This window comes from Dromaius novaehollandiae, chromosome 2, assembly GCF_036370855.1.
Source record: "Dromaius novaehollandiae isolate bDroNov1 chromosome 2, bDroNov1.hap1, whole genome shotgun sequence".
Taxonomy (NCBI): domain Eukaryota; kingdom Metazoa; phylum Chordata; class Aves; order Casuariiformes; family Dromaiidae; genus Dromaius; species Dromaius novaehollandiae.
In genome coordinates, this window is record NC_088099.1 from 124,230,253 (window position 1) to 124,257,114 (window position 26,862).

At 38.3% G+C, this 26,862-nt stretch overlaps 1 long non-coding RNA gene across 7 annotated transcripts in view; it reads right to left on the reverse strand.

Moving 5' to 3' along the window:
• Nucleotides 1-6,904: 6,904 nt before the first annotated feature.
• Nucleotides 6,905-26,862, reverse strand: part of LOC112983509 (uncharacterized) — a 68,096-nt gene continuing 48,138 nt past the window's right edge. For 3 of the 7 annotated variants that reach the window (XR_010387928.1, XR_010387925.1, XR_010387924.1), the window contains 5 exons: nucleotides 15,362-15,620; nucleotides 13,335-14,417; nucleotides 10,696-10,767; nucleotides 7,372-8,007; nucleotides 6,905-7,287 (listed from right to left, as the gene is read on the reverse strand). This is a non-coding gene — a long non-coding RNA (uncharacterized LOC112983509). The remainder of the gene's footprint in view (nucleotides 7,288-7,371; nucleotides 8,008-10,695; nucleotides 10,768-13,334; nucleotides 14,418-15,361; nucleotides 15,621-26,862) is intronic. The other 4 variants (XR_010387929.1, XR_010387926.1, XR_010387927.1 and 1 more) reach the window with 4 other exon arrangements.

Consider the following 26,862-nt stretch of genomic DNA (forward strand, 5'->3'; position numbering starts at 1 on the left):
TTCATTGTCTCTTACATCATCTTTTATGCTGTAAATGTCACATACTCATTGTCTGTCTGCTTTCTTTTTAAGACGTGAGGAAGCATCTGTGTGCCCAAAACCTTTCCAAATTTTCCCACCTATAACAGTAAGTAAAAAAACTAAATTACTTCTACTTACACACCTGCTCTGGCTTTCGTCCTTAGACTATTCACATGTAGAGCAAAATATCAACTTCGGCTAATATGCCCATGCTCAAGAACTGTCTTGCACTTGTAATAAATGTTGCGTTTTGAGCAGAAGACACCGGAAGAACAGTGAACCTCTGAAAAAAATTTTAAAAATATGCCAAAGCCTACTACTTTGGGAAGAATTTTGCCTCCAAAACCAGAAAGTTTCTATCTGAAAAGTTAAACACTGAGGTTTTCAGAGTCAATCCAAACTGAATTTCAGTGTATCATTTGGGCCAAATCTGAAGTTTTAGTTATGTGACAGTTCATGCTTCCCTTTTTTTTCTTGTGTATCTCAAGGGAGTTTGAAGTCTCCATAGTTCTTTCTCATCCGGGCTGCCTGGCCGGATGACATCTTCCATGCTGCAGCCCAGCATTGTTGACCTTTGCTGTCTTGTCACAGCACCTCATCCAAGATGTAGTCTAGCCTAGTCTCTCCCAAAGAGGTGACTGTGGGTAAAAGACTGTGGTATGGCAGTTTCAGAGAACCATTAGAGGACCATTTAAATACTGAGATGAGCTGAAAAGAAATAATCTATTTTGGAATTCAAAAGATGTCATTTCTTCTAAAATACCAAAAACATTTTTTTCCTGGATATTTCCAGATGAAATACATCTTCTAAAAGCAAATCACTTTTCCACTTTTTAATTTGATGGCATTTGCTTGTTTTACTAAACAAACATGATACTTCCCCTGAAAAATTCCTCCAAGTCAAAAAAGCACAGTTCTTCGTTAGCAAAATTGTAGAAAAACATGGGCACTCCAGTATACAACAGTCTGCAGTGTTGTTTAGATATGACCCATCTCCCCAGCCCCTGAGCCTGTCATTCACTTCACGTTCCTCCCATCATAGTTGCAGCTTGGGTGATTACTGCTGCTTCTACCTTAGAAACATTTATAAGATTCCATTTTTTTCTTTGCAGGGCTGAGCCAGTGTCCCGATCCAATATCGGGAAGGTTTCGTTACGATCCCAAGGATGAGATTAAGACCCTAAAACCGGTCAAATATCATACAACCTTTTAACTTTATTTTCCACAAAGTGAGGAGAAAAGGTGTGTGTGGGGGGGGGGAAGGCGAAGGGGAGGCGAAGGGAAAAAGGGAACAAGGGTAAGGGGAAAAGATAGAGAAAGTTGGAAAAGGAGAAAAGAAACTAGGTACCACCACTCCGAGGCCGAGGATGTTCCACTGACTCCATTCGAATTACAGCTCAAGCTGGGTGCCTCCGACGAGGGACGAGGGAGGGAGGGAGGGAGAGAGAGAGGGGGGGGGGAGGGAGGGAGAGCACAAGCAAACAAAGAAATTCCTCGGCAATTAGCTTTTTCAAATTAAGTTTTCCCACCCTTCACGTGGTAGTTCAGACCAATAGTAATATTCGGATCTGGGGTCTCCTGCTCCTTATTGGGTCTCCTCACTGTCCCTAGGTAGGCCGTTTACTGTTGCCGTTTCTGCTGGCAGGTGTGCCTCCATTCTTGGGTCCAGCCATCATCTCTCAAGGTCTGACAAAGAGGTGGTAACTCCAGCAATTAGCACTGTTTCAGCAGTGCACAGGAATGCAAATTGCTGGTAACTCCCTTATCATTCCCGCCTGCACCAGCTCTGGGGCCCTTTCTCACTGAACTAGGGAGTGCAGCCTAAGGCTTCAGCAAATTTAGCCACTCATGCTAAGCACATTTTATGGAAGTTGTGCTAAAAACGGACAATAATTTACAGTCCAGATCCCAAAGTCTCTGCCCGATTGTGGTCTCGTTCAGTGCAGGCTCGGTGTGTCCTGCGTGGTCACAGGGAGACCATTTTGGGGGTCACAGCAGCCCAGGCCTGCTTCTGCCAGGGACAGATGGCTTGTTTGGGGTTGTGGCCTGCCTGCACCCCATGCACCAAAAAATGTTTAAGGCAAAAAATTCATTCATCTGTCCGCCACAGCCAGTTACTCAGAACACAGTAGTTTGCAGAGTTATTCCTTAATTACACTTCTTGCAAAAATATTGGCTTAATTTGATAAATACCTTTAATTTGAAACTTTCGTGTTTCAATATATGCACCAAGGGTAAAATGCAGAACTCCCACTGACAGCCGTGGAAGAGGCACACCTAATGATACTCTCTGATATGAAGAGGGTTTTTTTTGTCTTTGCTCATAACCACCCCTTAATTTCTACTTTGGGATCTGCTAGTTCTCAGGTGAAATAAAATCAAAATAATGCAAAGCGTAATACATAGCATGGTATGAATTCACAGACTGTGTTTGCTATATAATAGAAAATTTTCGAGATGAACAAGTAAAATGATGGGGACAATGACAGCACCTTTATAGATTTGTGGCAAAAATTGCAGACAGCATCTTATTCAAATGAAGACAAAGTTCAACATGAAAAAAGTGCTGCCTAAGAGAGCTAGCAAAGATTAAAGCAGATTAGCTAATACCAGCTGAAACTGCAGTATTTTGAATTCAGTTGGGTTATTGTCAACTTGTGCCTTTAATGGGTTATGTTCACGTTTGTTCTTTCTTGCAATCTGAGTTACATAAATTGCTATGCAAGCACAAGATAATGTTTTCAAATAGACTCATTGGCCCATTTATCTATTGCACTGTAATCGGCCTGAAGATCAGATTTTTTTTCTTCATTAAGCAGTGAACGTCTGTTCCTTTGGGCATACAAAGTATCATCAACTTTATGCCAGCTTTGCTGCCTCATATAAACATCTACACTTGTAAGCTTTAATTTTCTTAGAGCTATAGTACATTATGTGCTGAAAGGGAATCAGAAGTAAGTAAAATCATCTGGAAAATGTAGTCTAAATTTATATTGCTTCTGCTGAAAGGAGTAATTTAACTGGCTGGAGAAAGAATATATTAAGCCATTATGTTTATAAATCTAGAGATAGGTTATAACTCTTTTTACACCAACTACCATTTTCTTGTTTGTTTTGTTTGTATGTGCTCTTCTATTGTTGCCTGAGTGTTGGGACTACCTTGAAATTATTAAGTAGCTTTATGTTCAAAAGAAAATGTGTCTGCAAGTTTAAATCTTGTGAAGATTTGAGAAAATCCAATGCCTTTGTTTGCTAGGGGAACATCACACGCTGTCCAAAAGCAAACTGCAGCTTCCTTTTCTAAGGAGATGTTCTCTTGTCTTTTTTTGATGCCAAGATATATAGACATGAATAATTGTGCCCCATATATGCCTAATGATTTCTGAAACATGAGTGTAAGCTGTTATTTCAAAGTCTCAGCTGCTGAAGTGCTATTTCATCAAATCCCAAGAGAAAGGTGAGTGGCTCCCTCATTTGCTGAATGCCTCACAGGATATCACAAAGGGACGGGTCTCCTTTCTCAGGGGGATGACACCAGAGGCACAGTGCTGGTCACATTGCCAGCCTCGGCCCTTTTCCGCAGAGAAATGCACAGCAAAGAAACACAGGAAGAAATAGCAAAACCACACCACAGTAAGAGGATCAGGAAAAAACTGATTCAGTCTTGGGGAGAGCTTTAGAACACAGGAATGGAATATTTTCTATAGAGACTTCTCCCTTAGTAAATAATTATTCTATTTCTTTGGAAATAGACATGAACAGATTTTAATACACATTTAACTCTGTGGGAGAGAGGCAATGTTGAATGCCATATAAATGGATAGATTGCTGGCTTTAGCATGTATGTGCAGATTTATTGCTGCGTTTTTATGGTCCTTTCACTACCTCTGAAATTGAATTTCAATAAGTCTTGAAACTAAAGCTTTTGAATCACATAGTGTCTCCTGCTGTACAGAAGCCAAACAGTAGGCCTGGTTATTTAACTATTGAAGACAATATGAGTCATGCAGCTCAGCCTGTCAGATGCAGGATAGGTCCCAATATTGTTCATCCTTGTTATTTCATTGACTTCATTCACATTTATCGTTAAAAATAATGTTAGTACAATTTTAAATGCATTTAGGTATTCCAGGCAAATGGTAATGGAATACTGAGCTGTCTCTTTTTAAGGTCATCAGATCAAAATTGGCAAGCATTAGCTTTAGTCTATACAACTACACAAATTAAGCTGACAGACTCCATGTTTTACAAGTGGACTCCATTCTTTGAACATGAGTAGTGAGTAGAAACATTTGTTAAGTATGAATACTGACTTACCTGAATTACAACTTTTCTGCTATTTTTCAATAGTTCTTGAAATGATAGGTCTCTTGCTCACTCTATAATACTTTTTATACTTTAGGAGCTTTATGATTATAAGATAATAAAAATATGTCCATTCTCACTACAAAGAATATTAAAGCTGACATTATGAAACACTTGTTCTTTGTACACTCCTAATGATAAGCTGACTGGAAAAGCAACCAAAACATGTACACCACCTTAAGAATAACTATTTTAACAGCAAACATGTAGCTTTAGTTGGTTTTGAGTCTATCTCACTATAAAAATACATATTGTTGTGAAGCATATATTAGACCACATGTTCATTTCAGTGTGCACTGGTGTTCATAAATCTATACGCTGAAGAAGATATTAGATCAACATTAGAATCTCAGTATTTGCACTGACAAAAATCAAGCCAGCCTTGAAAATTTTCTTTTATGAATCCAGCAAAATTCTCAGCATCTCAGGATGCTGAGATTCAGTGAATAACAGGTGTGTCATTCCCCTACCACCATCTGGAAAAAGGTGTTATGGCCAGTGCTCTATTACCAATCATATATTTGCTGCTGCAGCTCTCAATGAAGCAGGGATCAAATGGAAATCTAATGGACCATCAAGTTCCAGAGAAAACAGAGCTTAAATTGAATTGCTGTCCAGTCTTAATTTTACATCTAAGCATGCTGTCTTGAGACTACCACATTAGTGTCTTATGACCTGAGTAGTCTATTTAAAAATCAAAGAATAACCATTCAGTGTGAATTCATGTGACCACATTAAATATTTCCTTTTGACAGGACCATAAAGAACCTTGAATGCCACAGACTCGGCTTTGTCATACTCACAGCTAAGGCAGCTTGACACAAGTCCCAAGCAGGATGCCTGAGCAGCCTGTTAAACACACAGGCCTATTAAATTGGGAAAGAAAGGTTGATGCCCAATCAATACTGTAGTTCAGAAATGTGATAGATCAGAGTTGATGTTAAAGTAGCCCAACTGTTGGAAGATCCAAGCATCAGACTAGATAGGATTTTATCTGGGTAATGCATTCCCTGTGCAGTTTCTTAAAATGTTAGGCTATGGAGTGGGAGAAAGAAAGCACCATTTCCTCCATCTTTCAGAACAAAACTCAAGTTGCAAACTGTTAGCGTGCCAAGTCACATAGACCAGCCGGGGAAGAGAATGCCTAGATAGTGAGCCCCAAAGCAAAGCAGCCAAGGTATAAACACAAAATTCTCAACAACGTTAAGATTTAGGCTGCTAGGAACAGTGGTGACAGAATTGCAGTCAGGGCCCCTAGATGTTCTGAGGATTAGGCAGTGACTGAACAAGGCTTTTGAAGATCTAACTTTCAGGTTATATTGACCAATGTAGCTCTTAGACACTAAATCCCTGTGTGCATCCCTGTTTAGATATGGTACTGGTGGTGTGCCAGGCAGGAAGTTTATGGAGTGATATACTGTAATTCCTACAAAACTGTAATATCGGCTACTTTGATGAACATGTTTGAAGATAATCTTGCACATGCTCATATGACTACATCATAAACGTGCCTCTTTTTTCTCCATAGAGTCATTTCATTGAGGATGATTATCCAATTTACAACAAAGTCTTCAAACCAAGGACCATATCTGAGATCAGTACAAGGGACTAAACTGATCTTAGGTAACCCTAGGGATAAACTTGAAGTTATCTCTGATATACATCAGTACCCTCAAAGCACAGTTAGGTTTCCAGAATATCTATGCTAACGTCAAATGCACATTAACCATGAGAAGAATGCTGTAATAAGTAATTTTGAAGAAAAAGAGAACATTTCTCCAGGCAGTTTGCTGATAGCCTGTGAAATTTGTTTCCTCAGGGATTACAGAGTTTTATATTGAACTTTGAAAGGAAGTGATCATTTTAAGAACAAAAATTAAATTTTATTTCTGACAGAACAAATGTGGGTAATGTAACTTCATGCTTTTGGGCAGGAGCTGATGTCATAGGATTAAAAAGTAGAATTTTGCTTTTATGGTAACCTTCACACTGTTGGCAAGCTATGTTATGTCTGTCCTCTCCCTTCCACTGAAGCATTAGACAAAGCAATTGTTGGAAGTAGAATAATGTACCTGAAGGACCAAAAACCCAGTCTGGTGGAGCAGATTGTGTTTTTGTATTCAGAGCTATTTAACAAACCAACTTGTGAATTCAAAATCTGCAAAATCAGTACCTTGATAACTGTGGAGGATTATCTGGAGGAAAACGGACATGTGAGCAATCCAGCCCTAATGCTAATAGCAAGAGTGTGAAAGTAGGTTTTGCAGCCTACCGGTAAGGTTACTAGAGGGCATGCAATGTGGTGAGAAGCTGTCCTTGGAACGAGGAAAACAACTCCCAGATGTTCAGTAAGGAACTTACGGGCTTAGGGGAGTTTCTTTGCCTCCTCATGGACAGTATATGCTATCCAATCATATACCGTTCAGATGTGCGTGCTAAATGAACATGTACCAATCACTGTATAGTTTGATTCATGTGACCACGGTTAAGGCATATAAAAGATGCTATTCAGGCTTAATAAAGTGTCAGCATTTAATCATATTGATTGGCGTGCTGTCCATTAATCTCCTACAGATAACCTTCAAACAGGCTTTTATATTAGCCGGATGGATCATGGTAAAGCTTAGTCAAGACTGGAGTCTCATTCTGCTAGGTAATCAATAAACTTGAGAAACTAAGACTGGGAAAGAAAACAAACATGACACTTATAGTGTGCTATTAAACACAGTGTAGAAGTGCCTGAACTAACAGAAAGCAAATTAGCAGCACACCTTGAAGAGAGTATCCACCTCCGCCGCCTAAGGAGAACTTGGTGCTTTCAGGGGGGCTCACACCGTTGTAAGCTCTAACGGCCCCAGTCTTCCTGCTTCTCTCAGTCCACTATGACAATACCTAAAAATGCTAAGGGACACAAAAGATTACAAGATCACATATATTTGCTTAGCTGGCTTCTAAACACCTACCAAAAACAATTCTTACTATTACCTTCATATCTTTTACTCCCTTCTTCGTCAGGCATTTAATGTTCTTCTCCCAAGGCTTTTCAAGAGCCAGCTCCTTGAACAATTAGCCAGATCCTCTGCTAGCTCTGGCCAACAGCTTGGAGGTCCCTTTGTAATTCTTTGATCTCTTTCTTTGTTCTTCTGGATGGAGATACTGCTATGCTTCCTGCCTCGCTGCTTGCTTCAGCCAATATGTTTCAACAGAAATATTGAGTAGAATATTAGAAGGATTTACCAGTGCAATCATAAAAATCAGCAATAATAAAAAAAATGAAGAGCATTTTGAACCAGAGCAGCAGAAAGACACTTTAGCAATAAAAATTAACAATGTATCAGTTTATTGCGGTATGGTCCATTGCTTATTGAGTTAGTCCAGTTTCCTCTTCTATGGAATCATAAAGGCTTTCAGCAGGAAAATAATTTGAAAGACATTTGTTTATGTTCTTTCACTATCAAGAGAGAGATCAAACGTGTTTTTGAAACCATCTTTCAGAAAGAAGTGCAGTATAGAAAACAAGCTGCTTCCACTCAGCAAGGTGTGTTATGTGTATGGGAGTATTGCAAAGAAATCCTTCAGAATATCCATTTTTTCAAGGTGAAAGAAAATCTTTGTCAAATCCTAACAGTGAAAGAAAATGAGAAAGTATGATTAATAGCACCATTGAACATATCAAAATAAACCATGAAAGCTAAACAATCTAGCAATCTAGCATGTACAGAGAGCATATGAAAATGAAGACTCCATGGGATTTGTGTATGTTTTAGTTGTCTGCTGTATTTCTAAGTTCTAAAATTTATGCAAATGTGTTTCATTTGTGTAGTCCAGTGCTGAGCAAAGTTTCCAGCACTGGACTACATAAATATCCACTATCTCCCTTTACATTCCTACTGGTACAAATAGTGTATTCCATGGCTATTTGAGAGTTGTCAGTCCATGTTTCTCAGAGATTTGGGGTTTGCTGGGTTTTGGCTCCAGTGAGCAAGGCTGATTTCAGCCTCCCAAAGGAAATATATATAGTTTAAAGAAGAGAAAGCCTGAATCCTAAATATACCTTCTTTGCTTATTTCAAGATTTCAAACTGTTTCTTCTACCATTTTCTTTTAGAAATAGCAATACACAGAAAAGCCAAATAACAAAACCCTGAAGTAATGGTTTTCTCCCCTAATCCAAATCCTTGATAAAAACTCATAAGAATGTGACCTTTTCACTGAAACTCTGAACAAACACATTTAATATTTTTCATATTAAATATTCATTTCATATTGCAAAGTCTGCTTAAGCTGCAACTCATGAAATAGATACAAACAGGACTCACTAGTACCTGCATTATGTTGCTGTGCTAGTTTGAAAAAAAGCCACATAAAGGATGCTCAGAGAAAGTGATAAATCTGGGTAAACATCTTAACCTCAAGAATATTCCAAAGAGAGCTACATAACTGCTTGATCAATGCAAGATTGTCCTGTCACTACAACCAGTATTTCTTACAATGATGCCAAAAGAAAGAATTATATAGCTGAAACTTTGTATGTCTACAGCTAGACTCCTGCAAATGCATATACCTCTACCGCAACTCATATTGATTTTCCCACTATAAAATTCTTATTTGAAATCTATTTTAACTTTTTTGAAATAAAGAGGAATCCAAAATAAGACAAAGCATTCTCTTATAAAAGATCTCTGTCCAGGCAGGATACTTTCTAGTTCCACAGCATGGAGGAAGAAGTAGGTCCCAGCAACCCATTAGCAACCCAGCTGCACGAGTCTGTTCCTCTGAAACAAAGAATTTACAAGTCCCTGAAGAGCTAAATGAATATGTCTGAGGACAGTGTCCCACATGTTCAAAAATTCTCACAGGAAAGTTATAGTTAAATCCTCAAGGAAAGGTGGATCAGTGATGATACACAATTATCTTTTACCACCAGGTAACCTCTATTTTCTCAATAAAAAAAATTGTTTTACCCACCTGGGAAATATTCCTGGGTCACCAAATTAGTAGCACAAGCAGTCCCCTCACAGGTAGTTCTGATCCTTGTCTCCCTTTAATGCTAGTATATTTATGGTTCTGCTACCTCTATCAGAAACAGTATCAGTCAAATTAAGATCCTCTTATAACTCCAAAAAATCATTCCCTGATGCTGAAATTCTTGCCAGGTGTTACCCTCAACTGCCCAAGCACTCCTGTGGAAGGACTGTTTGACAAAATATTGGTTGTACTATAGGATGGATCTTCTAAATCGGGGAAGACCAGACATCCCACAGCCTGTCATTTAAATTATGCACATTTTTCATTTCCTGATTCTGGAAATATCACAGAATTTCTGTTACCACTAACTCATAGGTCACGAACTTCTATCATCTTGCTGTCATGACCAGTTTCGTTTTCCTCTGCTTAAAAACCACTGACACTATTTTTTTCTCCCTCCATCTCCCATGTTCTTCAGATTTATTCTCTGTTTGTTTCTGCACTGTTTCCCTGGAATTTATCACTTCCTTCCAGCATCCTTTCTTCTAACCTTCCACCTGCTCCCAAATGACTGGCATTATAGAATTCACAAATGGCTATTTTATACTTCCTTATAAAGCACACCCACACAAAAGCCCTAAAAGAACACATTTTAATAAAGCACAACCTTATTATTATAGAGTAAAAAAGCTGTTTATAGAACTTTTTTTTTTTTTTTAAGTCTTTCCACATCTCTAATTTCTATGATACTGTTGGTTTTATGACCACAGTTGATTGCATTTGTGCCATTTATATGATAGTTATACAAGATGCCATGCTACCCATTAGGTCAGCAGATCAGGTAATTGAAAGATTCAGAGTATATTTGACCAGAACCATGCAGTCAGCATGTTAGCAATAAAATTGGACATACCTAAATACTTTAAAGTATTATTATGATGAAACTTCCTTTTATCAGTTTGGTCTTAACTTGATATAAATTAGCAAAGATTAACTGATATGCCTAGAGCACTTTGAATTTAAATGAGCAGATTTGTCCCAGCTGCAGGCTTATTTGATTGCCAGAACTAAGGAGATAATCAAAACAGGCATGATTTCATTTGGGTTTGTCTTTTTGCTATAAACATCTGGAAAAAAATGGATCTTCTAACCATATAACCTTTGCTTGTGCTGCCTCTCAGAAGTATAGTATTTGAAAGGAAAGTACATTTTTCAGCCTACAAACTAGCCTCGCAATCCTTAGGTTAACCAGCTACAATGTTTCTCCAGTGTACCATATTGTGTACCTCTAAATGTATGAAATTACATAATTTTATAGATAGATGTCTCATCTTAAACATACCTTGCAAAAGCTGATAGCAAACTGCTGATATGAAGGTCAAGTATCACAGGCACTTTCATATACCCTGTATTCCTGTAAAGGTCAGTTTCCTATTAGTTTGAAAATACAAAGGTTGCTAGAGGGTACAGTATATAAACAAAAGAGCACTGTATTTTGATGCTGAAGATGACTATCTTTATTCTTTTATTCCATGCATCATCAGCTTTTTTAACATCCCACAGTTGAAAATTAATAGTTCGTGTTTGCCCCTATCAAATCCATCCTATTAGACTGCAGAGATAATTAAGATGTACAAGATGATTTTAGAAAAATTAAAGGAACTATGACAATGCTGGCAGGCTTAAAATTAAATATACCTGCTTGGCTGTTGTGAGTGATCATGTTTCCTTACTGCATCACTCTACTTACTAACGACACTCTTTGTGAACCAGCAGTGCACAGAAACATTTTAAATCTCTTGTCAGTCTCTATCTATCTCTAAAATGTATAAAAGGTGGCCAATTTAACAAAAAACCTTACACATTATTAAGTAAGTTAGGATATTATTTAAATAATTGACTCTCAGTATTTAGATTGAAAATCAGGCTTTTCACTTAAGTCTTGTGAATCAATCCTTCATGACAGATTGGATGCACATGCTGTCTCTCGTGGGGTTTTCCATAGGTTGGCTCCAGGAAAAGCTAACTTGGCTTCTGCTGACTTTAATGGGAATTTGATCGTGAATTTCCAAGAGACTGAGCTTAGTTAGTTGTCCACGGACACTATGTATAATTCTTTAGCTAAGAAAGCTAAAGCTAAGCTATTCTTTATATATAAACCTTTAACTTTTGTAGGTAAGAGTGGCATTGACAGTGCCCCTAAAGCTGCGATTAATGTTTTGTAATAAATATTTAGATAGCTTCATTCTGTTCCCTGGCAGAATAGTGTACATCACTACATCTTGGCAGCAGAATGTACCACCTAGGCAGAATAAAAGCAACTGATCCTTTGTCAAACCATCCCACAGAAAATGAACTCATTATTCCCGCATCTGAATCTGCAGAAAGGGGGTCACTCAGTGTCTGCAAGACAGAGACCTACATTTGATTGTGCTAATTCAAATGTACTGTCACAAAGCGGATTCATGCCATTCTCTGGATAACCTTGAGTAATACCTGAATTGTGACAGGTCACTCTTCCTAGTTCTGGTCATCTCAACTGTGCTTGATGGTCAAATTGCACATCTGGCCCTTGTCCTGGAGGGAAGCAATGGGTTTCTGCAGCCCTCTCCCCTAAACCCCAGAGCATGTGCCCAAAACCCTCAAGGAGTGAGACAGCAGAGACAGCTCCCTCATGGTGCTCCCAAGATGGCACCTAACCTCAAAAGACAAGACACGCAAAAGATGTAGGGCAATTAATGTATTTGGCTGCACATCTGACTGTGGAACACAAAAAAGCTAAAGGAAAACTAGCTCTACTCAATACAACAGAAGCAGGCAAACTCATCCCTGTGTGTTAGGAGTTCTGTTTTCTCCTGGAAAGAAACCTTATGTTTTAAGGAAATCATTTCTACTGCAAGCAAAGTCTGTGTTCATTTCACTGGGATAATACCACATCTGTATTTAACCAGATGTTTCCACATCTTAAACTCCCCCTCTTTACTCGGATTGTACTAGGATTGCTTTAATTTTCATACTTTGACCCTTTTCCCAATTAATGACCCATTTGTGGAAAGCATACACAGTTATATCTGTATTATATGACTCATTAAAGAGGTACTAGAAGCAGTATGTAGAATTTCCTTTGGTCTAAAATGAGTGAATTCATTAAATTCATACTATGAAATAGCCAATGAGGTCAATTTCTAACATCATAGAAAATAATAAAAGAAACAAATCTGTATATAAACATTTATTTTGTTTCAAAATAAATTAGCACCATTACTTTTAGGATTCATAACAAACACTCTAAACTACCATTTTTATATAATGACTCTTCATTTATGAAGTGCTGCACACACACATTTGTGTTTGACACAAACAGCCAAATGTCGCTTTCAGCTATTTGAGATGTTTGTATCAACCAGTTGTATTGATATATCAGGTGCTGGCAAAAAGAAGCAAAAATTTAAAGCAGTTAAATTCAGAAAAATGTATTTGAAATCCATAAACCCCTAAATTCATCATCAGACAATAGGTAAATAGCTAGATATTGGAAGAAAACATCCCATTGCATTCAGAATCATTGATGGCATCCAAATGGAGAAAAGAAATTTGTCTCACTTCTAAGGCATGGAGCATTATTGCGCTAATAGGCCATTAAATCACATCATCATCATTTGTACTACTACAGCAATAAACATAAATGCATCTTAAATATAAAAGCTCTTTCGTAAAGTTTATATTTGACAGGCTAGGTTCAGGCTAGCTTGTGGTAGTCCGTAAGCTTTCTTAGTCATGTCTTTCTTCACTGATAGGTTGAATCAAGAGGTTTTTGAAATGAAGCTTCATTGAAAAAGGTTGTATTAAAAATGGGGTCTTACTTCTTAACAAACTGGTGGCACATATCATTCAGACAAGGTAGACGCCCTTAGCACAAAACTGTAGAAATGTTTATACAGTGAACAAGGTGCATGATACAGGGATTAAAAGTGGATTTACCAGCAGGAGCAAGGAGGATTTTCAGTCCCCAGCTACAGCTGCTCAGAGCACTGCAGGTTCATTTGCTGAACTGAAAGGTCTTTCAGACTCCTGAGTAGGTGCCATCCTAAACTGCAGCATCCACACAGCAGTGTTGCAGGACGTACTAGGATCCAGACACATCATAGCCGCAAAAATGCCTTGCTGGAGCTTGCTCAGATTACGTTAGTCCTACTGAAAGGAAATACTTATTGCCCCTGGCTCTGGGGTGGATTGCTTGTGCTTATGTGACTGGTCTACCGGACTGCGCTGCTTCCAGTCTTTAAGTCGGATGGGTCACCTGAAACTCAGGACCCTCTGCATCACTTTCCCCTTCTGTCCTAACATCCTAAACAGAATATACTCTTAGTACCCCCATAAACAAGGGAAGGGCAGAGGAACCAGAGCCATCTGAAGAGACTGAAGACCAGCAGAATCAGCATAGACCCTGAGCCATGAAGAGTCAGGAGAACTACCCATGCGTTCCCACTACCTTAACTATTACATTAGCTACCATCAAAACATTTCTTGCTCCTTACTGCAATGTTAATCTCATTTACTTTATGTTGTCACATAAGATTTTCAGAGTATCCCCAGATCTTTGTGCTAACGAAGCACAACTGCTCTGCTATTGCAATGCAGAAATTTCAGTACACGGAAGGTAGGATTTCTTATGCACCCCAAATGTGTTTCCCTTGTATACAAAGCTAAAGTCCACCCAATAGTAGATCAAAGCTAAAAGCATCTGCTACTGACACAGCCAAAATTTCTGGCCTTCACGCTTTCTGGCCTTCAGTGGTAGCTGAATGGAGTTAATTCATGTTCTTCCTCACTGCTGCAGGAGAGTAGGTTAGATAAACATTTCTCAAAACGATTCAGATAGCATTAATTGAGCCTCAGCATGCACACAACATCGATGACCTCTCAGAGCCTCTTCTGACCTATTTTTTGTAACCTGTTTCAGGCTCTTCTCTTACAGATTCAGCTGGATGCTGCCATGTCTTCACATCTTCACATGCTTCTTTTAATGTCACAGCTTCGTTAATGGAAACAGAATTGCATAACCTGGTGAAAGAAAATTGATTCAGCTGAACACTTCAAAGCTGTCAAGGGATCTTGGAATACAGTGTTCAAAGGAACACCTCCCATCAAGACCAAATGTGTTCCTTTTGCTTTTGGTAAGGTTTTAATGTAATGATGTATCAGTAGCCAATAAAGAGAATGAGGTCGCACACTGTTGCTGAAAACATCAGTTTTAAGCCATGAGTAACAATGGATTTAGGTATTTCTGAAAAAGCTTCTCAATAATTTCTTTATTGGGAGGAATCAGCTGGTAATAGCCACCTCCCTGATTCAGATAGATATAACAAGACCTAACTTCACAGACTGCAACAAAGCAGATTTCACAGGATCAGTCTGTGCTATTCTTCAGATGCAATGCTGATGTCCCTCTGGACAGATTATTTATCAAAATATATTACAGCTGATTCATGGGTACTGAATACAAATAGCTACACTGATGTTAAGGATGTTGCTAAGCTAATAATGATAGCTATGAATCCTGGTTTACCATCACTGCTTTGCAACCATGTAATTCATTCCAGGAAGGTGAGAAAGCTATTAAAAAGTAGTATAATGTGCCTCGTTCTGTCAGCCAGTATAAATAGTGTAGGGGAATCAGAGAGTTTATCAGTGTCTCTCATGGTTTCGGATGTCTCCAAATGGTAGTTCTCTTCCCCTCTAGGCTAGCTGGGTATTTTGCTGCCTGTTCCTTAGTTACCTTTCAGAGAAATTGCCTGTAACTTTGTTAGTGGTAGAAGATTTTGGTTCTTTAGCTAATATTTTATGATTTCTTAGCAGAAGGACCAAAATTGAAAGCTATTTCTCTATCCAAAAAAAAAAAAAAAAAAAAAAAAAAAAAAACCACTCATCTGCTCAGGGTTTAGTCACAGGAATAGTAAAGAGGACTAAATCCCTCAAATAATACTCAGAATGAATGATTTACTCACCTTCAACAGTAAGTGCAGTTTTTTACATACTATGTGCTCTGAAACTGCACTCTATTCAGACTGTAATCAAAAGACAGAACAACCAAACAGTTGCCTTTTGAAAGAGGGCAGAAGTGGATCAAGGCAAAGGCACTATAGATGTGCTAGTGTTGTCTCCAAGATTTGTAGAATGGAAATCAGCCCCAGCCTGTCCTCTCTCCATCCAGAGATCCCAGAAAGATAAATTTCTCTTCATATTTTAAATGGTCTTTGTCAGTTCCTAGAGAATGCAAATAATAGTCAGACAGGAGGAATGGAAATGATGGTAGATGATAATATTCCCTAATAAAATGTATGAAATTAAATTTAAATTAATTTTAGTACATTCATTTTAGGCAAGAGATAATTATTTCCAGTGCTTAAAAAAATCTTCCACAGTTCTGACACAATAGTTATTAAATCTCTTCAGAAATTGTCAGTAGACTTTTAAAGCTGTAATATAAGCAGCCTTTACCTTAGGAAGTACATTCAGAGTGAAATAGAACCTGTAAATGGATTTTTCTTATCATCCATGAAGAAGTGTAAACTTAATCTAGTTGCTGTTTCTTTATCTCAATTCCTTTTTAATTGACATTCTGCTTAAACTAATGAAAAAACACCCTCTCTAAAGTCACTGCCATTAGTGCCTTATTCTGGTCTTGTCAAGAATGACTGACAGAGAGATGAAGCTTAAACACTGATAGTTGGAAATCTTTCTGTTAATCCAAAGTCAGTAAAATCTTCAGACTCTTCAAACTGAATATATAGCTATTATTCTTTGTATCTAACTTCAAGAGGATTTGAAATGGTAGATAACACGATTCAATAAGACCTTGGTACACTCTTAAAACTCCACTTAAAAAGCCTCACTGAGTTATTAGATATTGTGATTTATTCTAGAAAATGCTTTTAAAGGAACCTCAGGGAAAAAAACAAGAAAGCTATTGTAAACACAATCTTTCCTACCTTCCTATAATTCAAGCTGCCAATTTTCCTTGAATACAGCTGTTAGTCAGAGCTAAGATCCAGCAAATAAAACCAAGACTCAGAGAAACCCTAGGAAGTGAGGTAAATCTAGCCAAGTTCAACACAGTAAGTGTCTCCCAATTCCCTTGACTTGTGACAAAAGTAAATTTGCGGGACAGTAATGCAACTTGGTGACACAGGGCATTACATCTGTCAGATGCACATTACTAAGTTTACACTAGCACCTTATTACTTTATTAGATCATTGGGTTGGATGAAAATTTTCCAGTGAAGCAGGCTTTGGTGGAAAAGACACCCTTTCTAATGATAACCAAGAGTTTTTGGAGTTTTTCACCAAAACATTCTTGTTTTCAAAATTTTGGAGCAAGAAGTGAAAAAAAAAACTTGGTATAATTGAGAAAAGTTTTAATTTTTGCCAAAAAAGTATGTTTTGGATTGTAATAAAGCCATTCTCTAACCAACTCTATTAGTCAAGCATTTAATTAAGTTCACCAGTATTAATAAATTAAATACTAGCTGAGCAGCTGAGCACAAGAATAGCATTTTTATTTTCTTAAAAGTCCTATGACTGTTTACTTACTGTCCAGATCCAATATGGGGAGGGTTTTGTTACAATCCCAAGGACAAGATTAAGACGCTAAAACCGGTCAAATATTGTACAACCTTTTATTTTCCATGAAGTGGGGGGAAAGGTGGGGAAAGGCAAAGGGGAGGAGAGAGAGAAAAAGCAAGAGAGAGAGAAAGCGAGAGAGAGAGATATCACCACCTGTGGATCCAGCAGCATTCCGTTGGTCCTCTTCACCCTGGGTGTAAATTTTAGCGATGCACGTGCAGTAATTACAACTCGAGCAGGGTCCGACCCTAGGTTCCTACTGAAAAGCTCGGAGCCAAATCAAGGCAAATTAAATAAATTGTAATGACACACGTGCAGTAGTTACAGCTCAAGTTGGGTGCCTCTGAAGAGGGACCCCGAACAAAGAAATCCCTGGGCAATTATAGCTTTTTCAAATTAAGTTTCCCACCCCTCACACGGTAGTTCAGACCAATAGTAATTTTTAGATCTGGGGTCTCCTGCTCCTTATTGGGTCTCATCATTGTTCCTAGGCAGGCTGGTTTTCTCCCTTATCTTTACTGTTGTGGTTTCTGCTGACAGATGTGTTTTGATTCCTCGGGTCCCACCCTTGTCTCTCAAGGCCCTGACAGAGAGGTGTTGTTCCAGCAATTAGCACTGCCCCAGCAGTGACAGTAGGTGTTATCTTCCAAGGTCCTGATGAAGAGGATATAATCCAGACCCCCCCCCCCCCCCCCCCCCCAATTAACACTGTTTCAGCAGTGAGAGGAGGCTTTGTTTCCTGGGGTCCTGGTGCCCAAGCAGGCCTTACTTCAAAGCCTTGACATCCTCCCTCCTGGAGTGTGAAGCACAGGAATGCAAACTGCTTGTAACTCCCTTATCTCTGCAGCCTGCACCAGCTCTGGGGCCCTTTCTCACTGAACTAGGGAGTGCCAGCTCTGGGGCCCTTTCTCACTGAACTAGGGAGTGCGGCCTAAGGCTTCAGCAAATTTAGCTACTCATGCTAAGCAAGTTTTATAGAAGTTGTGCTAAGCGGCAGTAATTTACAGTCCAGGTCCCAAAGTCTCTGCCCGATTGTGGTCTGGTTCAGCGCAGGCTCGGTGTGTCCTGCGTGGTCGCAGGGAGACCATTTTGGGGGTCGCAGCAGCTTAGTCCTGTTTCCGCCAGGGACAGATGGCTTGTTTGGGGTTATGGTTTGCTTGCACCTTATGTACCAAGAAATGTTTAAGGCAAAAGTTCGCTCATCTGTCCGCCACACATACATTTTTCTATACAAACATTTTACCTATCAAGACATCTGGGGTGTTTTTGCTCTAATCATTTGAACTACAACTATCAACACACTTCTCAGAAACTAGGACTGTAATTCATTCTTATCAGAAACAGATGGCCAAGAAAGTGAAAGCAACAACAGCAGTAAAAGACAAGGCCACCTGGGTCCATCAAGCTGATGAGAAAAGCCTGTGAAACTAATGTCAGTGGTGTCTGAAGCCAACACAAGTAGGCTTTTAAAATGAGAAGAGCTAGGATTCAGACAGTGATAAATGGGAAAAAAAAAAAGAAAATCCCCATCAAGCAGTAGGTGAAGCAGTGCTGGGAATTTCAGGCATAGTCAGCATAATGAAACATTCCAAGTCTGAAGTGAATTAAAAGGGGGAAAAAAGGGACAGTCAAGCACAAAGCCATGGGGTTTATCTGGAACCACATTTGTGAATGATGCTACTAACAGGTAAAATCAATTCGATCTAGTATTTTCACACAATCATACAAATAAACAGAAATTAAAACTGTTGTTAAACTGCCTGGTCTATCTTTCCTGCCAGTGCAGGATGGTTTCTCTATTACAGAGATTTTTTTAAATATTGCATGAACCATCATAGGACATTCCCTGGAAATAGACAGATAGTTAGATTGCCACATAAAACTAAATTTCCTTCTCCTTTCTCTACTTTAAGCTGAACTGAGCACCTTCATTTCTACCAGAGCAGGTCTTTGTTCATAGGTTATGCCAGAAGAAACAGAATAACTTAGAATTTGTAAATAAGGATGATAATAGTAAGACTTCTTTTCTTCCCGAGATCCTATTGTTGACTGTCTGCACATGCCCTTGGAATCGGGAATGAAGCGTAGCTCAGCCAGGAGTGTCATTCAGTTCCAAAGTGATTTTCCGGTCTTTATTTCTCTTAGAATTGCTGTGCAGCATCAGTAAGTTCCAATAAGCACTCTGTAAGGCTTCTCCCTTTTTAATGACTTCAACCTTACCAGCTGCTTCTTTATTTTCTTCCTAGTTTATTGTGATTTAATAACTTCTCTAGCTCTGTAGGTATCTTCTGCTACATAGAAGTGAATGCTGGTAGATTTAGGGAAAAGAAATCCACAAATAATGCTGCAAATTTAAAAATGACTCTACTTTGACTGTGTTCATGCCCCATTCAAGCAGCCAACATACCACTTGAAACAAGTGCTACTTTCCATGAAGTTCTGCATCAAAAGCACAACTACAAAAGTTTCAGTGATTCCTCGAGGGAACATTAATAATAGTGGGTACTTTTCAAGCCCTTTATGCTTTTCCTTGATCATATCTATGGAAGAGCCCTGAAGTCTGAAGGCACAATGCACAAGATGCAATTCATGTGTTTGCTCATTGACCTTTCTGAGGAAGAATGCATACACACATATAAATAGCAGAAAATTGTTACATGATATAAAGCCACCAAGCTGGCCTAAATATTTCAACACAGTGGACAAAGTTAAGGAGTTTGGCTGAAAAAATCCTTCAGAGTTTGGTGGTCTCTCTTTATAGTTATCCATAAGATCACATGAATTCAAAAGAAAGCTGGCTGATCAAAATTTGTTACTCTTGTTATTTCTGCTTACAGATATAACATGTGACATGATGCTGAGTGGTACATATTCATAGCTGCCTACAGAGACTTGAGTCCCTGTGCTGCACTTACCAAAATTCACAAGGATACCCATATCTTACAGGCAAACAAGACTTAAAGGTACAGTACTTTTGAAAGATGTAGAGTTACAGTCTTAAATCACGATATTTATTATAGTGTAACAAAAGCTTTGTTCAAATAGAATTGCCAGTTATGCATTGCAGTAGCAGTTATCTGCCACTGTAGCCACTTTAAGCTTTTGGGTTTTATTTAAAAAGCTTAATTGGAAGTTTTTATTACTCCCAATTAAGCTTTTTAATTAAAAAGAAAGTTGAAAGAGGCTGGAGGCAAGTGTTGCTGAAACTCATATCCACAGACTCTGAGAAGAAAAAAAAAAAAGCATTTTGTAAAATTGCAATTGTCAGCCAGCTGCAGCTTTCAGTAACGCTTACTGCTGATCTCATTTACCTTGCCAGTGGCACACTGCAAATGCAGATACACACACCTAATTGGAAAAACAGGGTTTCAGCTTTAAATAGTACTACAAGGAAATGAATCCTGCTTCACTCCTGCAAATGACACATTATGTGAATAAAAAAATCTACCTATCAACACATCCCTGCTTTATTTTTTCTGTTAGCAATTTGAGCCTGGTAAATATTCTCTTACCTTCTACTATTCCAAGACCAGGCTAGATCCACCATATAATAAGCATAATGACATTCCAGTAGAAATGGGACTACCTGCACATTTCTGTCCAGTCTTCTACATATACAGACAGGGCTGACAGATGACCTGTTTAGAAAATGGGATCTTCTGACCCTTCCTTATAAAACCCAATCAATGCTTTTGGCCTGAAATCAGTTTTTATCTTTTCCCTCAAACTCACTTATTCAGAGTAGCTTTTGATTCTTTATTTGGATTAAGAAAAAAGTACTGTTTTAGAGAAAGGGTGAGAACTATTAGGGAGAGATCCTCTGCAACATTCAGCTGGCAAAGCAGAGATTAGGAAACCTTCACATACTCAGAAAATTGAGACTTTTATTATATAATCAAGATCTTACATCAAATCTCTAAAACTTCTGAGTGTCCCTAACTTCAGCAGTTTTGACAAGCCAACCTGTGGCCTCAACATTGCAGGAATGTTTGAATCTGCGGTTCTTATTTGCCCACAATAGAGCTATTGGTGCCAGGTACCACTTTCAGGTCCAAATTCTTTATTTTTCCCAAAGATCTGGGATGGTCCTTCAAGGTGCAACACTTTCCCTGAGCCCGACCCAAGGCTGCGGCGGTGACCAGAATCCATCCATATGTATATATGTCCATATATGGACAAAGTCCAGGTGTTAGCTCTCAAACACTGGCTTTAGAACCATTTCCCAGAGCAATGCTACTCAAATCTGGGCTTGCAGAGCTCCTTCAAATCATTCTGGTCTTTTCTTCTGCATGAAAACTGACCTTTGTCTCACCTATCTTTAGGTACTTACCGAAGCACCTAATTTAGGAGTCCAGCTGTCCTAAGCACTCTTGCTAGCAATGGACAGACATGTGCACTTGTCAGTCTCTCCACCCTGATTATAGGAGACCATTTAACTTAGGTGCCAAAATTAAATGCCTATGTTTAAGTGGAATGAACATGAGACACAGTGTCCTCAGAAAAAACAAATGCCATTTGACTGGGATAATAGATACATCATTCATTCTTGCACATTAACTTCTCCACTCTTTGGAAGCAAAGATGCTTCATGTTTATCCCTTCATCAGGTTTGTTCATAGAGTAAGATTATATTCTAAAAAATAAGGATGTCAGAATAGCGCTTCAAATTTACTCTATTATTTCTAGACAACATTTGATGAAAATATTTTCAAAATATATCCAGTGAGAAAGAATTTAATTTTAATATACACATTGTCAAAGTGCAGCCTAGTTAGACAATGGATTCTTTGTGAAATACGTATTCATTTTGAAAATGTAATTTTAGATATGTTTCCTAGATATAAATCTCAACAGAACTGCTTTTTACCCCACCTTTGCCTCAGGTTAAAACCTTATTGTGAATTACTCACAGAGAATAGATGTACTTTGCATAGGGCTTAGAGGACAAAGTTGTAGAAAGGAATGAAGATTAGTATTGCATGAATTTTTTTACATAGTTGAAGAGTGAAAAGTGAAGAGATTTTCCAACCTTCAAGCGGAAACATTTTTCTCATGAGCAAAAGGCATTTAATTCTGTGAGAAATGAGGGATTCAAGAAAGGTTGATTTCCTCCTTGTTAGTGTAGGTAAAGCTCAAATGTTGCCTCTGTTTTGAGCTAATACTAGAAGGCGAAGTGTGTGAATAGACACATACCATTTTTCTTAGAATGATATAAAACAAAGATTTAGAGATGTTCACTTGCTTAGACACAGTCCAGAGAGGGTTTTGATATTTTTAATAGAAATTATATGTCATGCTGGGTAACTCTTGAAATAGATAATAGAATCACCTAAGTATATTAATCTTAGAACTTTCACATCTTCCCGGTTCTGTATCTTTCCATCTCTTCAATATTTAATTCTGAATATTTGCCTGTTGTTTGTATGTCAAGGTCATCACTGAACAGCTTACTTATTTAAAGGGAATGTGCTTCCCAGATATTAGGAGTTTGAGAATCTGAGATCAAATTATAATGCCTCCATTTTAAAAATCTTTAAACTGATCTTATTTATGTCAGAGCATAGTGATTAACCCCATAAAATACAGTTAGCAATCAAAAGCTGTGTCCTGAAAATATATTGCTTTTTTTCTTTCCCGTCTCTCTGTGATTTCTTAAGCCAAAATGTCTCAGGATTGCCAGCACAAAGGATTTCTCCTACCCAGTGAACAGAGACAGCGACAAAGGGCATAACTTGTAACTCCCTAGCTGTGAATTGCGATTGACAGTGAATTCAGCAAGCGCAGCCTTGTGCTCTGCTGGCAGAGCACCCCTCTTCTCATACCCGTGTTTCGTTGTGCAGGCTGCTCCCCTCAAGGTCACAGCAGGAGCAATGAAGGAAAGCAGCTACATCTAAGCATCCTTCTCCTTCCTTTCCATCCTTCTCTCTTCTGCTCACAAACATAAGGCCCAAGGTGAGAAAAGGGGGAGTTCTGGTTCTATGTCCCAAACATAAGTTAGCACAGCTGAACCAGGGTGAGTCTGAGAGAAGAGCTCTGCCACTTATCAAAACCAATGGCAGCTAAGAGGCCTCTGCTGTGTTTGATCCTGAAGTAGTGCAGCTCTAATACAGACTATAATTCAGGAGAGAATATGGTATTTCAATCTACAATAAATACAATTAATAGTAACCATTTCATACTATGTAAAGATGCCAATCATTTTGTAGATTCTAATCTTTAAAATAGAGGTGAAAAGAAAAGATTGTTTCTCCTTCATTCAGTGCTTCATTAAGAATAAGCTTTTCTTTAAAAAAACACTGCAGGCAATATTGTAAATACATTTATTCTGATTTATTGGAGCCCTGGGATATTTTTTCCTGGTTATGATTTCATGTATTTCTCATGAATATGTCTCTTAGATATAGGCTGGTAACATTGTTATATGAGTCATTAAATATGTTTTAGCAGGGATTACAATAAGTTTACTTGTTCCCATATAGAAATGAGGCTATGTTGTTTGTTTTGCAAAATGTTTCTACTACTTACTGAGAATCTGCAGTGACCATGGTGATAAGACAGGGATAAAGGTTTCAAAGCCAATTTCATTTGTTACAAATGCATTATGTCATCTGGTATATACCAGCAAACATCTTTAGCAAATGAGACACCAAGGCAAATAAATCAGGTATAAATCTGAATCACTGGCTTTATTGTAAGAAGAATCACATTATTTACTCTGAGAAATTTGGTAGAATTTCTTCTTTAAAAAAGTTGTATCTCCTGCAGAGTGTGATACTAGTTGCAGGATTGATACCAGCATGGCTCCAGTGCCAGTGACTGGAGGGATGCCTTTCCTCTGATCCAACCAAATGAAGCTCATTGGGCTCTGAACCACGGACATAACTTTGGAAAACATCCAGGATTTGTCCTAGATTGGGGGGGGAGGGAACTTACTCAAATAAGTCTACATTTTTCCTTTTTTCTTACTAGACTGGCTATAAATGTCTGCCTTACCTAATCTTTCAATCAGTCAATCTCTCAGTCAGGGAAGTAAGGGCTCTTAAGAGCTGCTATGGTTCCGAGTAATTACCTGAACAAAAGACCATCTGGGATTGGACTAACTATTGGCTCATCTGTATTCAGCTGCATTTTCAGATCATGGAAAGAGAAACCTGGAAAGTACAAGGGAGGAGATGCAAAAGACAAATGAAAAGGAAAAATATATATTGTAAATGTAAACTGCAAAAAAAAAAAAAAAAAGGGTAGGGAGCTTTCACTAAGTTGCATTTTTGTTGGTTGATCAAAACAAAGATTTCTGTGAGAATATAGAGGTTACAGAAAAACTGTAATTAAGAAGGCTTCTCTGCTTGAGAATTAAATTTCTGCTAAAGTAAGAAATAAGGAGATAATGGACATTTGAACTACCAATAATGAAACACTCATCTGGGCTGTGTGAACCCCAGAATTAACTGCTATTTCAAATCAGACACAGTGGAAACTTAATATTTGGTCTCTCACATAAATCTCCGGATCAACAAGCTATTTAATAAACTGTAGACATTCTTCTTCTTTCCCCTGAATTACTTTGAAAAGTCTTAGTTTCACCCTGATGTGAGGTGGAAAATGTATAAGATAAATTTGGAAAGTTTTGTGGGATAAGAAAACTGTTTGCTATCCAGCTCTGGTTGAAACTGAACTCTGAGGCAAATTCTGTGTTCACACACATTGAGCTAGTCCTTCACTCAGGAAAACTCCAGTGGTCAGCACTTTTGTTTTAATCATTTTGGGAAGGACTATATACACAATCAGGCCTGATTTTTACCAATATTCTCAAGAGGACACATTTTCAGTTTATTATATTGGTGCAAACAATTCCTTGCAGCAATGCACTTATTTATGGAGACATTTTATTCAGAGATTCATAAAATATACCATTAGAGCACCTAGCTTGACAGCTTACATAAGACAAGTCATAGAAGCTGTCCCAATTACCACTGTGCTGAGCTTCATCTTCATCACTTTCTTGCATTTTTTCTTTGGCTTGAATCACTTTTTATTGCCTGCTTTCAGAACTACACTCCCAGCAGACAAGCTCGTAAATTCGTTAGTGGTCTTAATACAATAAAAGCCACCATCTCAATTGGCAGTAATTGGAAGCCTTGTTTGCAGTCTCAGCCTGTAAGCCAGGTATTGATTGAAAAAGGAGTCAGAACTCATATTCTTTCACTAGCTAGAAGGTGATCTTCACAGAAGAAGAAAGCTGTGTTTTGGATGGACACCATGCAGAAGCTCATAAACAAAAAAAAAGGAGGTATCAGTGAAAAAATAGCTCTATACATCTGGCATTAATCTTATATAATGTTTCCTGAAAAATTAAATATTTCATAATAATAAAAAAGATGTAGAAAATAAACAAATAAATGGCAGTTTCGAACTGAATCAAAAAACATTCCTCAGTAGTTTAAGGACTGACCAATACCAGCATGTTGAGAGGGAAGTTTGTTTAAATAGGAACTCTATATTTCATCCACATTAGCTATTCTCAGCTATGATTAATGTAAACATACATACACCTGCATGCTTGCAACCCTCAGAAACGCCAGAGGAAACTTGCAATTTTCTCAGAATATAAGACCAAACAAATGTGAAGAATTACGATCTCTTCAAACCTAGCCACACCTTTGAACATTCTTCTAAAAAACAAGAGTTCTTGATACATCTATGTAGCTTCAGTCTGTTTTCTTGTTTCAGGGCTGAAAGCTTGTATATGAGCCAGTGTCCACCTTCACCGGTTTCATGACCCTTCAGTGGTGCTCCCTAAACAGATGTTTAACTCTACAGAAGCCCAAATGTCCAAAAGGCAATTGAATTCCTCAGAAATGAGGCAAATCAGTAGAACTGATGTGCAGAGTAGGAGCATATCAGAGCAGCAAGTGACATAAAACTTGCCTTTGGTTGGAAGGACTATTGAAACAGCAATGTGATCACTCATTCATTTCTGGCAGTTATGACAGATGTTTTATACTCCCATGTGTAGCACTTTCCAATACACAGAATCACAGAATGGTTGAGGTTGCACAGGACCTCTGGAGATCATCTAGTCCAACCCTACTGCTCAAGCAGGGTCACCTAGAGCAGGTTGCCCAGGATCCTGTCCAGATGACTTTTGAGTATCTCCAAGGAAGGAGACACTACAACCTCTCTGGGCAACTTGTTCCAGTGCTCTGTCACCCTCACAGTAAAGAAGTTTTTCTGCATGTTTAGATGTAACTTCCTGTGTTCCAGTTTGTGCCCCAAAGAGAATGAAATTCTTTAATGTAGACATAGATATGTTCGTAGCAATAAAACAATATTGCTTTAAAATAATAATAAATGATAGCCACAGAAGAGGAAGAGCAATAAAGGTAACCCACAGCCCCTCTCACAGTACTTGGTATAAAGTAAAGCAGAAATGGATATTGGCAGCTTAGTGAACACTCTGGCAGCAACATTTGGACAAAAAAGAAGTCTTTAGTAGTACTCAGAAAAGCACCATACAAAACATCTTTTCTTTCCTGAACTGTTTTATATTTCTGCAGCTATAGCAATGAGTAACCTATTTGGAAATTCTGAAAAAACTTCACATATTTCTAAAAAAAGATTCAGAGCCATACATTTTAACATGTCTCATCATTATCTCCAGCTGTGGGGGCTGGAGATTGTATTATTTTAGTGCCCAAACCCAGAGATTATCAGTTGTAAATGTCAGCAGTAATTGCTGCCCAGAACACAAGCATGGTCAGTGGTTCTAATATGGCTTTGAAAATATAACTAATTAACCCTAAGTCGGTATCTTATATGAGGAGGTAGGTGGTTGCATGCTCCTTTAATATGAATATGCATATCCATAAAATGTATAAGTACT